The 16,639-nt window shown below is 46.3% G+C and overlaps 1 long non-coding RNA gene across 1 annotated transcript; it reads right to left on the bottom strand.

Moving 5' to 3' along the window:
• Window positions 1-959: 959 nt before the first annotated feature.
• On the bottom strand, window positions 960-13,970 carry LOC102462611 (uncharacterized). The gene is made up of 2 exons (XR_016348214.1): window positions 13,482-13,970; window positions 960-1,945 (listed from the first exon to the last, which is right to left on the bottom strand). It is a non-coding gene; the product is annotated as an uncharacterized LOC102462611 (long non-coding RNA).
• Window positions 13,971-16,639: the final 2,669 nt, after the last annotated feature.

Below are 16,639 nucleotides of genomic sequence, written 5' to 3'. Positions count from 1 at the left end.
TGTGACCAAACACTCCCACCTGCTGGAGGCTTTGAGGAACTACAGATGCCACACAGATGACAAAGGACAATGAAGTATCAGAGGGGTAGCCGTGTCAGTCTGAATCTGCAAAAGCGGCCAGCAGTCCTGTGGCACCTTACAGACTAACCAAAGTGTTGGAGCATAAGCTTTCGTGGGTAAAGACCCACTTCGTCAGATGCATGTCTGGACAATGAAGTGGCTCTTACCCATGAAAGCTCATCGTACTATATATTTTTGTAGGTCTCTAAGGTGCCATAGGACTACTCGTTTTTCAAGAGTGATTGAGATATGCCCAGCAGTATAGTATGCAATCTACTGGTCACTTCAGTGCAACTCATCCAGACGAAGGGCTGGATTAAGACATGCTGATGTCCGACACGCTAGCCACTAGCCACATGTGGCTATTTGGCCAGTTGAGTGTGGCTAGTTCGCAATATTGGTAGCCACTATATTGGTAGCCGCTATGGTGACTAGTGCTTCAGAACTGGCTGGACACCATGGCCCTAGGCTATGTTAAGTTGAAGAGGCACTAGAGCATTACCAAAAATGTGTATTACTGTAACATAAAGGACAATGAAAATAGAAATAATCAAGTTTTACGTTTCCATATTCACCGGTACCTAGAGAGGATGCAACTAAAAACTAGCACTTTTTTTGGTATTTAGAGGCCCTAAGCAGTTGCTTACTTAGCTTGTGCTAAATCTAGCATTGCCCGGATGTAAAAATCCACCCACACTGCTCCTTGGACAGGGCTGTTCCAGACATAGTACGTGATTGTATTATTATTTAATAACCGCTTTGTTCTCTAAGGACTAGAAGGTACCTTGAATTCTAATGCCATGTATGCTTCTGATTTACTCTGTGTTCATGAGCAAGATGCTAAAATCCTCTCTTTACCCATCCATAAAATGGGGATAATAATACTTAGCTACTTCCGATGGCAGGTCCACTGCTTCCCCTTTAATTTTACAAAAATATCGTTTTCAGACAAATGTGGCTCTCCAGCAGAAAGGATGGCACCCTGGATGCAAGAAATCTCCTGAATCCAGTGCACCAACAGCATACATCACAGACCAAAGAGCAGAGGGGAAGCCTTCAGAGATCTCCTAAACAACTCCCCGCCTCCCTGCACAGGTGGGCATGCAACAGACCAGGTTGTGACTCCACACTACAGGACACTGTCCAGTACACACAGCAACCAAAGGACAAGTACTCTCTTCAAACGTGCACTACAGGCATGACCCAGAATTTGCTGTGAAACATGCTTCTCGTCTTACCTGGGAAACTGGGGAAAGAAGAAGATGTAAGGCGCTCTTGTGCAGCAGCTGTGCTGAAGGATGTTGATGTCTCGGCTACACCATGGCCAACAGAGGAAGTTGCAGATTTCTCAATGGGTGCAATACTGCTGCCAGTTGCGCTGGATGGAGAGTGGGGAGCACTTGTTGGAGAATATGCCAGTTCGGATCGAAAGCCATTTGAAACAATGACTATGGTCCCTAGCGATAAAGGAGAAATAAAGAAAATCATTTCAATGGCTTGATACTCATCCATCTCATCTGAACTGCAGATGGGACATGAAGTAACCAAAATAAGACTAAACGAATTGTAGAAAAGACGGTACCGTTTTCTGGTGCTGAAGTAGCTGTTGTTGCTCCATTACCAGAGGCTGAAGGACTGAGATTGGTATCAGATGAAGAAAACGCAACTTCTCTAGATACTGGTGCACTGGTGCCTTGTGTTGTGCTCGTCTTGGCTACGGGAGAGATCGTAGGGCTTGGCTCTTCCACCGTGCTGGCGGCTAAGGCGGCTGTGCTCTCAAACGGGGTAGCAGTGAGAGGGGCAGCCGTGGTACGATCTGTCGTTGTTTCATATACCACTGTGGAGTTGTCTCCTTTTGTGCCCATAGATACAGTTGTGTTTTGCCCTGTGAAGAATCACAGTTGAGAGTTTTTTACTTCTGGTCTATTAGTGGGTGGTTTAAATTTAATCTATAGAATAATTATATTTGTAATAATTATAATTGGTAAATATTTCCTCTTGGAGCTGTTCGGTCTCTGAAATAATTGTAAAGAAGAAATAACATGGCCCACAGCACTGCATACTTCCTGCATTTTTCAGTTTCTCAATCTTATTTTGTACCTTTGTATTTGGTCCAAAAATCAGAACTATATTAAGCCTCCCTGTCCTCTAGCACTAGAAAAACTTACATTAGGCCAGCTGAAATTCTTTTTGAACTGGTCAGTTCTCGAATGCCTAATTATGAAACTGTGTCTGTTATCAGAACTTTGAAATCCCTGCAAATACTAACTTTACTGGTACCTTCTACTCTTTTCTCTTTCCTTCCCTCTAGTACATGCAGCAAGACCAGGCATCCTCATTTTCTAATTATCTACTTGGAGAGTCAGCCATTCTATGTATCATTATGAAAACTATCCACAGGTTTTAAACTAATAATCTCCATTGATTTTAATGGAATTCTCACTCAGTTGAGGCTTGTTAGTGAATTGTTATTTTATTGTAGGTGCAAATCTTTCAGGTGCAGTTAATATTTTCTTGCCAACTGACAAACCCGTTTTGTCTGCTTAATACTGACGTCTAAAATGTATTCCCCTTCAAAAGAGGAATGTAAATGAAGCCAACGGAAATTCAAAGGAAGCATGGATTTACAAATCTCATGCTTCATTTGCATAATTGCATGAAAGCGCTTTTTCGAAAAAGGGTTTTTTGAAAAAGAAACCACAGTGTAGACAGGGTTCTTTCGAAAAAAAAAACCTTTTTCAAAAGAACCCATACTCCTGAAAAAATGAGGTGCATGGGTTCTTTCAAAAAAGGGGTTGTTTTTTTAAGAACCCCATTTAGACTACAGTTTCTTTTTCAAAAACCCTTTTCGAAAAAGTGCTCTCACACAATTATGCAAATGAAGCACGAGATTTGTAAATCTTCATTTGCATTTTCGATGAGCCTCATTTACATTCCTCTCTCAAAAGAGGATTGTAGTTTAGACATAGCTCAAAACGTCTGAATACCATGACCAATTCTCTGAATCACCCAGTGTCCTCTATGCAATAACAGACCTGATTCTATTTACAGTGCTTCCTTAGACAGGGCAAGGGGTTCATACTTTGGAGTCGGCTTAAAGCTGCATTTTACATGCTTTTTCCCCAAGGGGGGCTGAATGTTCACCATGGGCTTCATTTGTTACGTGTGCCTAGAGCGGAGGCCAGCTGGGCTGCAAACTCTTTGAGTTCTAGTTCCGCATAGCTGGAAATAGCTACCGGTCCAGAACTTTAGTCAATCAGCACAGCAGCACTGAAGTCAATGACTCTTTGCCATTCCACTAAATAACTTCACCAGGCCACATAATACACTTGGAATAGATTCCTTTAAGAAACCTCGTCACTGTAACCTAAGTTTGCCATAGACAATGTAAACTCGATTCGTGTCTGCTCAATGTTGTCTGTAATTTTAGCTTCTTGTGTTTGTGTTGTGCAGAACTATATGAGGTCAAGATTACGTGTGTGCTGATGGTAGGGCCGGTTCTGTTCTTGCTGTACTGCACTTCCGAGCATAAGAGGTTTGCCTGCCTGTATGAGGTTAGGGTTGTGAGACTTTTCAAGGTGGAGGACCTGTCTTCTCCCTTTCATTTGTGGACATCGTGAGCAATGCCACTGAAGTCAATGGAGAAACTTTGGCTTACTGAGAAGAGAAAAATGAAACTTTGGGAATACAATAGACTCATTCAGAATGACCGTGACTACACATCACACCAGGGAAAGAGAGAGATGATGATTATGACATAGTGGTTCTGCCATTCACCTCAGATGTGGGAAACCCAGTTTCAAATCACTCCTTCTGCAGAAAGACCCATCGCAGAGTACCCATGGCCCAGACACTATCCCTTCCCCATCTCAGGCAGGGGGAGAGCTAACCCTAGGTCTCCCACGTTCCAGGAGGCCAGTCACTGGGGTAAAGATCCTACGGGAGGCTCACCCTCCTCCCTTCCATCGCATCTTATACAACATGCCCAAAGTCCACCCAAACAATCCTTGCGGGGTGGGTCCAAACAAAACCTTTTGTTTCAACTTGACTTGAAATGGTTTTTTTCTTTTTTTTCTTTTCAAGAGCTGAAAGTGTTTGTTTTTGGTCTGACCTGAAAAGTTTTTTATATTTTTAAACCCAACTGCCAGAGAACTAAAAAAATCCATTATTGGCCCAGCTTTCCTCTTGAGTTCCAAGCCCAGATCTGCTGCTAGCAGGTCTCTTCACCTTCCCCTGTCTCTGTTTCCCCGTCGATAAATAGAGCTAGTCATCTTTACCTTCTAACCAGGGGGTTATAAGGATTAATTAGCTGCTAATGTCTATAAAATACTTTGAAGAAATAAAGTGCTAGTTAAATTGTACACATTGGATTCTGCATCCCATAATTCCCAAGCAATATTTTTAGTATAAATGCTTCCAATAACAGAACTGATAAACCCTGCTTGATCTTTTAAGAATCCTGAAGACAATTTTCAAAAGGTCCTAAGTGACTTAGAAGCCTACATCTCACTAAGGGAACTGATTTTAAAAGGTATTTAGGTGCCAAAAGATGCAGATAAGTGCCTAAGGGTATGTCTACACTACAGCGCTCTTTCAAATTAACTTAATTCAAAATAGTTAATTCGAATTAAGCTAATTCGAATTAACGCATCTACATACAAAAACTATTTCAAAATAGCGTTTTGCTATTTTGAAATAGCACGTCCACACTGAGTGGATCCTGAACCGAAGTTAAAGCAAGCCGGAACCAGTGCTGCCAGGGCATCAGGTTTGGACTTAGTGTGTGGGGCTTCTGCCTGAGGCTAACTGAGCTCCGTGCTTAAAGGGACCCTACCCCCACCCCGGACAGACAATTCTCAGGATTCCCTGCTTGCTTGTCTACCTTGATGAGGGACAGCAAATCAGTCCTTTCTTGGAGTGCCCTGAGTACCCGCACTCGGGACACCACAGCACTCGGCCCCATGGAGCCAGAGCTGCCCCTGGGCACGCCGGTGCATCTCATGGGGTCGTTGCCATCAGCCCAGCTGCACTTGCTGCAGGCTGCCATCTGGGGGGTGCATCAGGGGGCTGTCAGGATCCAGGAGGCCCTGTGGGAGAGCAACCACCCCTCAGAGCCCTCAGAGCCACCCCAGTCCTCCCCACCGGGGGCTCGTGCCCCATTCCTCCCACGTGCCCCTCCCTAGCCCCACTTCCTGATGTCAAACAAAAGACACGTATGTTCAAAAATAGAAACTGGGTTTATTGAACAAAACTGGGGGGGGGAGTGAACCTCTGGGGAGACTGGGAAAAGGAGGTGGGAGAGGGGAAGAGAGAGGGTGGGAGAGGGGAGGGGGAAACCTGGGAGGAGGGAGCTGGAAGGGGGAAGCAAGGGGAAGAAGGGGGAGGGGAAGCTCAGGGCCCAGGGTTGGGGGTCTCGCCGGACCAACTGGATTTTTATGCAAACCTGCTCCTGGGTTCGCATGTGGCCTTTGGTGGCCAGGCTGGCAGCTATCATGCCATAGATGGCCACATTCCTCTGTCTAGTGTGGAGATCATGGACGTTGGGGGCATCCCCCCCAAACCTGAATAAGGACCATAATCTCCACCCTGGACCAGGAAGGCACCCGCTTTCTCCGGCCCCTGTCAGGCTCCTGAGAGCTGGCAGACTGCTCCTGGGGAGCGGTGGAGGGCTGGCTGCCAGTGGCTTGCGGGCTTATGTTTTGGGGCCACTGGGTCAGGGGTCCCGGTGGCCACCGCTGGTTCTGGGCTGGCAGGCTTAGAGCTGGCACAGGCACTGTGGCTAGGGTCTAACCCTTTAATGGCTACGGGGCTGGGGAAGAGGAGAGTAAGTTTTCCTGGTTGTGCCCAGAGTGGCCACCAGGGCTCCCTGGGAAGGGCTGGAGGCCCCCTATTTTTAATTAAGTGTCTACACAGCACTTCATTTGAAATAGCTATTTCGAATTTGACGTTACTCCTCACAGAATGAGGTTTACAAAATTCGAATTAAGTGCTCCGCTATTTCAATTTAATTTTGAAATAGCGGTTTGCATGTATAGACGCTATTAAAGTTAATTCGAAATAATGGCTGTTATTTAGAATTAACTTTGCAGTGTAGACATACCCTAAGGGGATTTCCTAGGTATCTAGGCCCCTAAAATCTGACCTTCATTTTTTTGCAGGTTTTTTTCTTTTTCCAATCCAACAATTGATGTGTTCTGTTCTCACTAATCTTCCACGTCCTGCTACTTCTCACTCTCCATGTGAAAACCACCAGCACCACATGTAACTACCATAGCTTCACCATGTTCATTTGCCAGTTCCTCAACATATTCCTGTGTGTGTGTGTGTCATAGCCCCTTCCCCTATTCTTTGTCCGCTTTGTGTCCTTTAGATGGTAAGTGCCACTGGTGGAAGGTACTGTCTGCTGTCATGTTCGTAGAAAACCCAGCAAGCATGCTGTGGCCCCGTCCCATTTGGCACTTGTGAGTAGGACTATAACAAAGGTATTTGGGCACCCAATTCCCATTAAAACTAGCAGAAATTACACACCCAGAACCACTAAGCAGCTGTGAAAGTCTCAGGTTCAGTGTTAACTAGGGTCAGTACCATACTGCCACATAGAGCAAAATGGATTTCCTTGTCATTACCGAGAGAACAAACCAGAGAAATTAACAGGAGAGTTTCCTAAAGAAATGCCTGCATTTGTGTGTCAATCTGGCCGTAGACTCATAGACATGTCGGGCTGCAAGGGACCTCCGGAGGCTCTCAGGTCTAGCCCCCTGCACACGTATATCTGGCCCATCCCAGACAAGTGTTCAGGCCTGCTGACAAGGGGTGCAAAGGGAGCAATTGCCCCGGGGAGCGGCAATTCCAAGAGGCCTGGGGCTCCCAGCCACTGCCGCCACTGCTACTGCATCAGCAGCGGTGGCTGGCTCCGGGCCCTTTAAATCACCGCCGGAGCACCATGCTGCATGCTCTGAGTGGCTCTAAAGGCTGAGGCAGCGCTGGGCAGCGATGCAGTGATGGAGGTTTCACAAACTCCCTTGGAAACCCGGCCCTGAGCTTCATGAGCCTTATAAAAGCTTTTCCTGCTATCTAACCTACATCTCCCTTGCTGCAGTGCGAGCCCGTTACTCCTTGCCCTGCCTTCAGTGGGCATAGAGAGCAATCAATCGAGCCCTCTATGTGACAGCCCTTAATATATCTGAAGACTGTTATCGAGTCCACCCTGCAGACTTCTGTTCTCGAGACCAAACCTACCCAGGTTTTTCAACTTTTCCTCATACACACATCAGGTTTTCTAAACCATTTGTATTGCTCTCTGGAATCGCTCCCGTTTGTCTGTACGCCCACTGAGGCCTCACTAGTACCAAGTAGAGTGTCCTGTGTCCTACATACAACATTTCTCTGATACGCCCCAGGATATTTGCCTTTTCTGGCACATCATCACCTTATTGACTTATATTCAGTTTGAGGTCCATTATGACCTCCAGCTCCTTTTCAGCAGTATGACCACGGGGCCAGTGAGTCCCCCCTTCTGTAGTTGTGCATTTGGTAGGTCCTTAAGTGATGTATTTTGTCCTTGTCTTTACTGAATTTCATCTTGCTGAATTCCAATCAGATCCCCAGTTTGTTACGGTCCTATCAAATTCTAATCCTGTCCTCTAAAGTCCTCGCAACCCCTCCCAGCTTAGCACAATTTATAAGCATCCCCTCCACTGCATTATCCGAGTCGTTGTTGAAGACAGTGTACCCATCCAATGATCCATAAATAGCAGGGTTTAGCACACATTACTTGTCACCCACCCACTGGCAAACTTACAGCCTGTCAACAGCCTGAGCCGTTTGACAGTGACAAGGACTATCACTGTCAAAACTGAGATGCTGCTCTATGAAAATCTGTGTTAAGCAAATGGCAGAGAACCCTCCCCCCCTCCCCAGGTACAGTGAATCCCAGGTGAGACAGAGATTAACAGCACCAATGAGGCCTAACTGCCGCACAGGCAGGGGATGTGCAAGCAGCTGTCCCACCTAGCTCTCTTGGGGTACGCCACTTCTGAGACCCCACTCGGCTCTGTCAGTGCAGGCCTGCTGCACGCCGGGCCATCCCTTCCCCAGTCTTCCCCGTGGCATTGCCAATGCACCTCATTCCTGACCAATAGAAACCCCCTCATATTCCCATACTAGGTTCCCCAGTTGACTCTCTCGGTCTGCTCCAACCTGGCCTGCTGGTCCAGGCCTGGGCTCAGTCTAACTCTGACATTAGGTCCCAATCTCAACCTGATTGCAAGCCTCGCTGTTCCAGTGCTAAACCCTTGGCATGGTTCTGCCAACGCCCCTGGGTTCTCGTCACACCATTATCCTAAGCCTGACCCCAAACTGGCCACTGGGCTTAGTTGTGTGTGGTGACTTTGAGATGGGATGCATGCAGCAAGAGAAATCACCACCGTCATCTTGAAGAGTTTTGCCGAAAGTTTTGCTGATTTGCCACCTGATGGTCCTCTATGAAACACGACCCGCAGCATTTTATTTGTACAACTGAATTAAAACATGGAGGAAATCACATTTTTTTCAGCACATAAAGCAGTGGCAATGTACAAAAACTCATCTTTATGCATCCCATACTAGTGGGCATTCAATTTCTGTGACTTGGGCATAATAAACTGAAATCAATGGCTAAGTTAGCAATGTAGCAGACTATTTTTATGTAAATGGAATGAACACCTGTACTAAAAGGATAAGAAGCAATGAGCATAACAATGTATTTAGCTTTGCAGACATCCCCGTTAGCTGGGGCATAGAAAATGGAAAAGGGACAGCATAACACGCTTGGTACCGATAAATAAGCATGCACTGCTTTGATTTATTACTCTATGTGGTTATCCTCTGTTAATGAGACAGTACAAAGCATTGTCCACAGCCCCTTTAGCTTTTCTTTTTCTCCTTCTTTTCTCTCTTCCTCTTCCAATTCCCTTCTATACTAAATGTTTACTAGAAAAGCGCCCGGGCTACTGTGCACCTTGATTCAATAGCTCTATACTGTATGCACATTTATGGGAAAATAAACATTTGGAGACAACGTGAAAAATCACAGCCCACTCCGCCGCCTGCACTTCATATTCCCAACCTTGTTAAAAAACCCTCTTCCAAACTTTAGCGCGCATGTACTGTGTCCCTTTGCAGTTCTACACAGTAAATAATAAAGACTCAGAACCTCCTACCTGTCCCACATGTGTGGAAATAAAGCGCCAAGATTATAAATATGTCCCGCAAAAAATACTGCACAGAGTGAAGTTTCCAGTCCATTTCTGTTGCCTGAGATTGTTTCTCCTAATGAGCTGCTGCTTCAGTCTCCTTGTAACCCTGCTCCTCTGCGAGCAGGTTCCAAATGTTGTGGAATTAACTCAGGTAACACAAGCATGTTGTTCTGTTAGCTTAGAGACTGACACACCTTAATGTGCTGCCTAGTGTAATAAGCCTGGGCAAGAAGCCTGTGGCCCAAAAAGCTTGATTTTATAATATTACAAAAATGCAGTTATGCTTCTGCATCTCTTCCAAACTTCCCACAAGGACCAAATCCCAAAACTATCATCCTGTACATGAAAATACAACAGGAGACGGCAGTGACAGAAGAGCCTGTGGCCCAGCAATAAATAAAGGTGTTTATTTGTTATGGCTGGACTTGATTGCTTAGCACAGGGACCCAGCTAGCCCCCCCACACCCCGTGCAATGTAACCATTGTGTTTCTGCAGTGAAGGGACTGAGGGTTGTCTGGTTCTACATAACCTTGTACATTGGGGAACAGTAGGCAAGTCGGGGCTGGACTGGAACAGAGGTGTAGCTACTGGGTCCGTGGATCTAGTGGTCACAACCTTTTGGACCGGGGTTTGGAGAAGGAGCTGCACAGAGGTTCCTCCACTAAGGCCACACTCCGTGTTACTCCCAGTTATTTTGGCTTTGTGCAAAAGCTCATCGTGGCCACTGAAACATGCTGCAATTTAGGGCAGCCTCGAGGACTGCTCTAGCCTGGACCTGGCATCCCAGGGGGAGTGCAAGCTGCCTTGGCTCTGTCTCTGCACTGGCAGTCAGGGGCGAACCTGGAGGAACAGTCCATGGAACTCAGCAGTGGTTCCAACAGATTTCCAATGCCCCTGCTGGGAAGGGAGTGGATTGCACACAGCACTCAGCGTATTTCTGGGGGGACTGGGGTACCCCCACTGACTGGTCCTGTAGCCTTTCCTGAAGAACTGTTGGTGACCAGTCCTGGAACGCAGGCAATACTGGGCAGTAGTTTGGCAAATGCCAAAGTGTCTCCTAGGGTCTAGAATGAGACGCCCCAAACTCGTTAGGCGATACAACAATACCTTTGATCAAGCACACTGATTAAATAAACTGGAACCTATCAGCCGACACAGCCAACGTTTGAATAGTTCAGAATATGGGCGTATCCTTACACAGATCTCAATAATGATGCTAATCTGGGAAATACCTTCTGTGTTTAGTTTTACAGATGAAAAATATTCCGAATATTTTTAGCAGAGAAGAACATTTGGCACAGAGGTTCAGAAGAATCTGCCCACAGCCCCCGTAGGAAGCACGGCTAAGGCTTCTTTTGGCCACTCTGAGCCCTCGCTACCGTAAGGGCATTCAGGGCAGCATCCAGCCATCGGGAAGCTGCTGCAAATCATGCTGAGAGCTGGCTCAGTGCACTGCTAGTTCACAATCAACAGAGCACAGAGGGAGCTTAAAACTACTTTGCAGCCCCTTCATTCATTCACTGCCTGATCCTCAGCGGCAGCGGGAGATCGAGCCCAGAATCTCTCAGCCTTGCTGACATCAAGATTGTCTGTTTCTGTCCGCCTATACGGCCTTTCAGTGAGCTCCCCAATTGTCTTGCACTGTGCATACAAAGAGCTACAGGAAAGGAGGTGATGGATTTTCTGTTTCTGTTTCCAGCTGACTTGCTAGAGGCCAACCCACACCTCCATAAATGCAGGGCTAGAATAACATGCAACAAAGAATAATCAAGGAGGAATTGAAAGCTGAGAAATGATTGAGGCCATCTGGCTGGTTAATGTGCAGGGGGTTCGTTCTTCAGGACTTCCTCATACGTACCAAATTAACCTGCATCAGACAGAAAAATCGGCACGACTGTGGGACTTCTTGGAGTTTCACTTTATCACAACAGCGTGAGTTTGAGGCAAGGGAGGGGGAATTAGGCTGGGCTTGTGTGACGTAGTGGGGGTACCTGGCTGGTTTCTATGCTGCTGGCTCTGGGGTAACCCCCACTGGCTGCCGTGGGTACCACGACCCAGCAAAACAGGATGAGTCACTATGCAAACCAGTGGCCAGACACCCCCCATGGAGAGGAACAAAGGAAGGTGGAATGCTGCCCTGGCTGGGGGGCAGGGCTGGAAGAGAGTTAGGGAGTTCCTGGCTGGAAGGCAGGGAAGAAGGAGCTGGGGAGGGGGCTGGGACTCCCCTATCTCAAGGGGGCACTGAGGCCTCTTAGCCCCAGTTCCTGTAACCAGATTACATCTGTGCTGCGCTGTGCTGGAGGAACAATAAACAACCTCCATTCTACTGGCTGGTGAAGTCTGTTCATGCCATTTCGGGGGTGCAGGAGATGGGAAAATCCCGACGCGTCGTCACAACTTGCGCATAGCCTGATACACAACCAAGCGCTGTCCATCTCCATGGCTCCTTGTCTCGGGCTGGGCATTGACACCAGCAACATCATTTAGAAGCCCTCTTTTCCAAGACCTCAGAACAAGTTGCCTCAGTACCTGACCAGTGCCAAACGTTATGGGATTGGGGGAAACCGGCCACACCCATGACAAGTGGACATCCGGCTAACTCAATCCTGCTGGACCACGGGTGTTGCTAGACCGGAGATTCACCTGTAGATTCATCGAAGGGCTAGACACACAGGTGGCTGATGTGAACATCCACAGTTAAATTAGCTAGGATTTTATTCCAGAAGTGATGTGAATCCTCTTGTTCCAGGCGGGGATGAGAGTTTTGTGGGGCCCAGGGCAGCACAATATCGCAGGGCCCCCCCCCCCTTTGGAGAAAAAACAGAAAAAAAGGCCCCCCCGTGCCCACTCCTCCAGTAGCCCCACACTGATCATGTGAGCTACCCCCTCCTCGTGCCCTCTCCTAACACCTCCCTCTACACACCTACCCTGCCTCTCTCCTCCTGGTGCTGGTCCTTCCCCTGCGGGTGTCTGCCCTTCTGCTTCATCCCCAGAATCCCCTGGCACCTGCACCCTCCTGGTGCCTCCCCCTTCCCTCACTGCCCCTGCACCCTTTGCCCTCTTTTTCCCTGATGCCCACCCCCTCACCACCCTCTGCCCCCATTCCCCTCATGCCCCTGTGCCCTCACACATGCCTTGCTCCATCCCCGCCTTCCTCACGCCCACCCCTCCTTTCAAGCCTTCTCCCAGCACCTTCCCCTCCCCCCTTTAGCCCCAAATCCCTTACCCTCTCCTCCCCCAGCATCACCAGCTGGACATCTCAAGTGCAATTGTAGAGTTACAGGACCTGATTCTCATTTACACTAACGTCCTGGTACAGCACTCTGGAAGTCCAAAGGGACCTTAATGTAAATGAGAATGAGTCTCCTGTACTGTTAAAGGCTGTTAAAATAATCCGCCTGGTGTTTATATGGATCCTTTCCTCCAGGTGTCCTGAAATACTCTTTATCGACATTCGTTCATTCTTACATGACACCTGTGAGGTAGGGCCAAGACTACTAGCCCCTTGTGACATAGGAGGACGCTGATAGCCAGTTAGTCAAATGACTAGCCCAAGGCCACACAGTAACTGAATTGGGTGAGAAGGAAGCACAACCTGAAATCTCCTGATTCTTAGCTCTCAGCTTTTACCGCCAATAACCCCCCCACTCAAAGACTCCATTGTCCACATCTCCCGTATAGCATCTTCAAGTAACTTTTCTTTCCCTTGCCTTTGGCCTTGTCATTTCAGAAACCCAGCATGGTGCCTTTTCAATATCCACAAGCAGGGCCAGATTGCGAGGGAGGGGTTAGCCAGGCAGCTGCCCAGGGCGCCAACCTATGGGGAGCGCCTGATGGCAGCTGTAAGGGGCGCCGCATGCCTAGCCATGTGGCACCCCTTAGAGCTGCAATCAGGTGCTGTGCTTTAAGTTAGAATAAGAAGAAGCTGCCTGCCGAATTTGGTGGTCTGGCTCTTTTCGTTTAGGAGGAGTTCTTGACCAAATGGAGTGACAGACAGATGCACATTTCTACAATATATAGTTACATTTTTACGTGATGCTTAGTTCCTCAAAGACACATTAGATTTTTCCGGTATTTTTAGAATTGTCGTATTTTCTTTAACTCAGGATAGGAACTAAAAATTGGCTTTTCTGTTTCACTTTAAGCATGTGCGTAAAACTCACGGATGCTCGGTGAGTCCTTACCTGCTGAATCGGAGGCGTAGGATGGTCTTTGTTATGTGGCTGTGGAGCTTGGATACGTGACTGCAGCTCCTCGGTGCAACTGTCATACAAATTAATAACAGCAAATATGAATCTTTTAAACAATTCCATTGGAGCAGATTTTAAAAAGCAAGAAAAACGTTGTGCCCCCAAATTAAGATGCGAGTAGGCCCGTGGAAAGCCGCCTGTTGAAAGCTAGTCCAGCCAGCACTGCCGCCAGCTAGGGAGGAGAGAACTCAAGGTTCCATAGTCCTCTGCACCTCCATGCCTTCCCAATTTGTTCAGTGAAGAAAGCATTTGGGAGGTAGACCCAGGTGGTACCTGAAACTGAGATCCAGTTAAACCTTACATTGCTGTGCAAGGGCCGGTGAAATCCTTACTCCCGCCCATTCCCTGCATGGCTGTGCTAATAATTTAGCCCTAAATGAACATGTCTTTTAATGAAGTGCTAAATCCTATAAGCAACTTTTCCTGCTCTCACAGTCGTGGGCCCCCTGGAACAACCCAGTGTAACCAGCTGCAGCCAGACTGGCTAAAGTTTGACTCAGGGTACACTTGCACTAAAGTACAGCCTTGGGCACTTTGTTGAGCACATTAATTTCAATGGGACTTACGAACGCTCTTAAAACCAAGCATGTGTTAAGTGCCTTGCTGAATTGGGGCCCAAATAACTGTATAACAGAGCTGCTCAAAGATACATAGGTATTCACCCAGAAACTGTACATTTAATGATCTTTCCCAGCAGTGAGAAAACTGTTGCATGCAGACAAGAGAGAATGAATAGGGTTTCTGACTGTACTGTATGACAGAAGAGTACAATAACTCTGTGATAACAGGGTAAAGTTATGGCTTTCGATTTCTACTTGCACCTGGCTGCTGCATATATTAGAAACAATGTGCCAAGGGACAGACTGGGTGACACCGATATTGTGACGTTTGGTAAGTTTCACATGCCCCCCTGGATTAGGTTTTGTGTTTGAAATATTGTTCGAGAATTCTGGGATGTGAAATTAGGTCTTTCTTGAAATTATTTGGATACAATATAACCTGGAAGAGTAACGCTTGAATAATTTGTATGTCATCAATAAAACCTTGAATATAAAATACAGTGTTCTCATAGGGTAAAGTTTGGATATATTCTATTGCTCTTGGCTATTAAAAACCCAGACACCCAATTTAAACTTTTTTGTTAAATCCATCTTATGTTATTAATTTTTCTTTAAGTATTTTTCATTTTCTCCCAACTTGCCTCCTTTTTTACTCTGATTGAAAAATTAACCTTGATGAGATTGGTATAAAAGAGTAAATTAAATGAGTAGCCACAATTTAGAATATTAAACGTGAGGTCACTTTATCTAATGAATTCTCCTTGTATAAATGTCATTTTACAGCTTGTGACATTGTCCTCTGCATTAACCCAGTGGGTCCTTAGTTTGTGGCAACAAAGTATAAATGCACAAGGTTATATAAATGTGTGCAATTCCAATTGTATGATTATTCTGCCCTGACAAGGGCACTGTAGAAAATTCAATTCTATTCTGTAATACAATTTGGAAGGAAGATTGAGAGAGTGCAAGCTAGTGAGATAACAGGTGCATAATAATTACACAAAGCAATCTTCTTCACCCAACAGTGCAGCCCCAACTAAGTACAGCCTCAAGCTCTTGGTAGGTGCTATTAGAACATCCTTTAAGAACATTCCTTAAGCTAGACAATGTAATGTAAGATATGTCAATAAATTACTTGGCAACAGAAATCTGAACATTGACATTTAAAATGAAACTTGTTTTAAGCAACCACTCAAGGGACTCAGAAATGATTTGTCAGAGTTGATCTAATTGGGGAGGGGGATAGCTCAGTGGTTTGAGCATTGGTCTGCTAAACCCAGGGTTGTTAGTTCAATCCTTGTGGAGGCCATTTAGGGAAATGGGGCAAAAATTTGTCAGGGATGGTACTTGGTGCTGCTGTGAAGGCAGGGGACTGGACTCAATGACCTTTCAAGGTCCCTTCCAGTTCTAGGAGATAGGCAATCTCCATTAATTAAGAAAAAAATAATTTAATTTACTCAGTGTGTTTGGAGACACTTTTTGGCACACTCTTAAAAGAGAAAGTTGACTAACGAAGGTGGTTTCTTGGACAAGTTTCACTGACCTTGTTTCAGGAGTGGTGTGGCAGAAGCCTCTGTGTAAAGTTTGGGTTGTCATCTTTGATGGGATGAGATATTAATGTCCGGCTTATTAGGCGATTCAGCAACATGAACATGTGTTGGAGAAATGTTGAGAAAAAGGCAAACTTCATGGTGGAACTCACTCTTCCCTACTGAATACTCCTTGGGATCCGTGTTTCCTTTCATAGACAGATCCTCTGGTGTTAACCAGGAGAGATCTGGGAGCCATGGAGTTAGGAGTGTCAGAGGTTTCCTTTTGCCTTTTTCTCTCAGTTTTGTCCCATCCTTGTGAAGTCCCCTCCTGACTAACCAAATAGGGCACCGTGCAATGAGAAGAAAGCCCCCAACACTGCCACTCCTTGCTCGCCTAAGGATCACAGGAATACCTGGAACTTGAGTTTGGAATCTCCATCTGAGAGAAACCACACCTTGATTATCAACGTGATCCTGCACCATTAAAGTGTAGGAAGCTTTACCAGCACTGTAGTGCACATTGGATCAAACCCTATCTATCTGAATATATTTAATAGTTACTATAATGTATATGAAATAAACAACTAATGAGTCACTTACCATTTGCAGAGGTGTCCATTTTACTGCTGTGGGGCTGGTTTCTTTAGCTGAAGATGCAGCAGGTCTGTTTTTTTAAAAGCAGCAGCCATACTAGCGACTCCTGTTGTAATAGGTGATGGACTGACCCTGCTTCCTGTTGTATGTCTGTGTTGTACAGCAGCCGCTGTCAGGTCTTCTCTGCTCAAAGGCACTGTGGCAGGGACTGATTCTTCACTTTCATCCAAACTCCTGATGCCGTAAGGGTGGCTGGCACTGGGTTTCTGATTTCTGGAATGGCGGGTTGGCAGACTTGCAGGGTGAATTGCTGTATGTTTTTAAGGTTTTAGGAACGTGTTCCTGAGGAGGCTTTGATTTCTTTGCTTCCAGTCTTTCCGCTGAGGGTTGGAATAGTGGGGATGGT

Source organism: Pelodiscus sinensis, chromosome 32 (genome assembly GCF_052426305.1).
Source record: "Pelodiscus sinensis isolate ZL-2025 chromosome 32, ASM5242630v1, whole genome shotgun sequence".
Taxonomy (NCBI): domain Eukaryota; kingdom Metazoa; phylum Chordata; order Testudines; family Trionychidae; genus Pelodiscus; species Pelodiscus sinensis.
The sequence above is the reverse complement of the archived record's forward strand: the minus strand, read 5'-3'. Positions and strand labels throughout refer to the sequence as shown.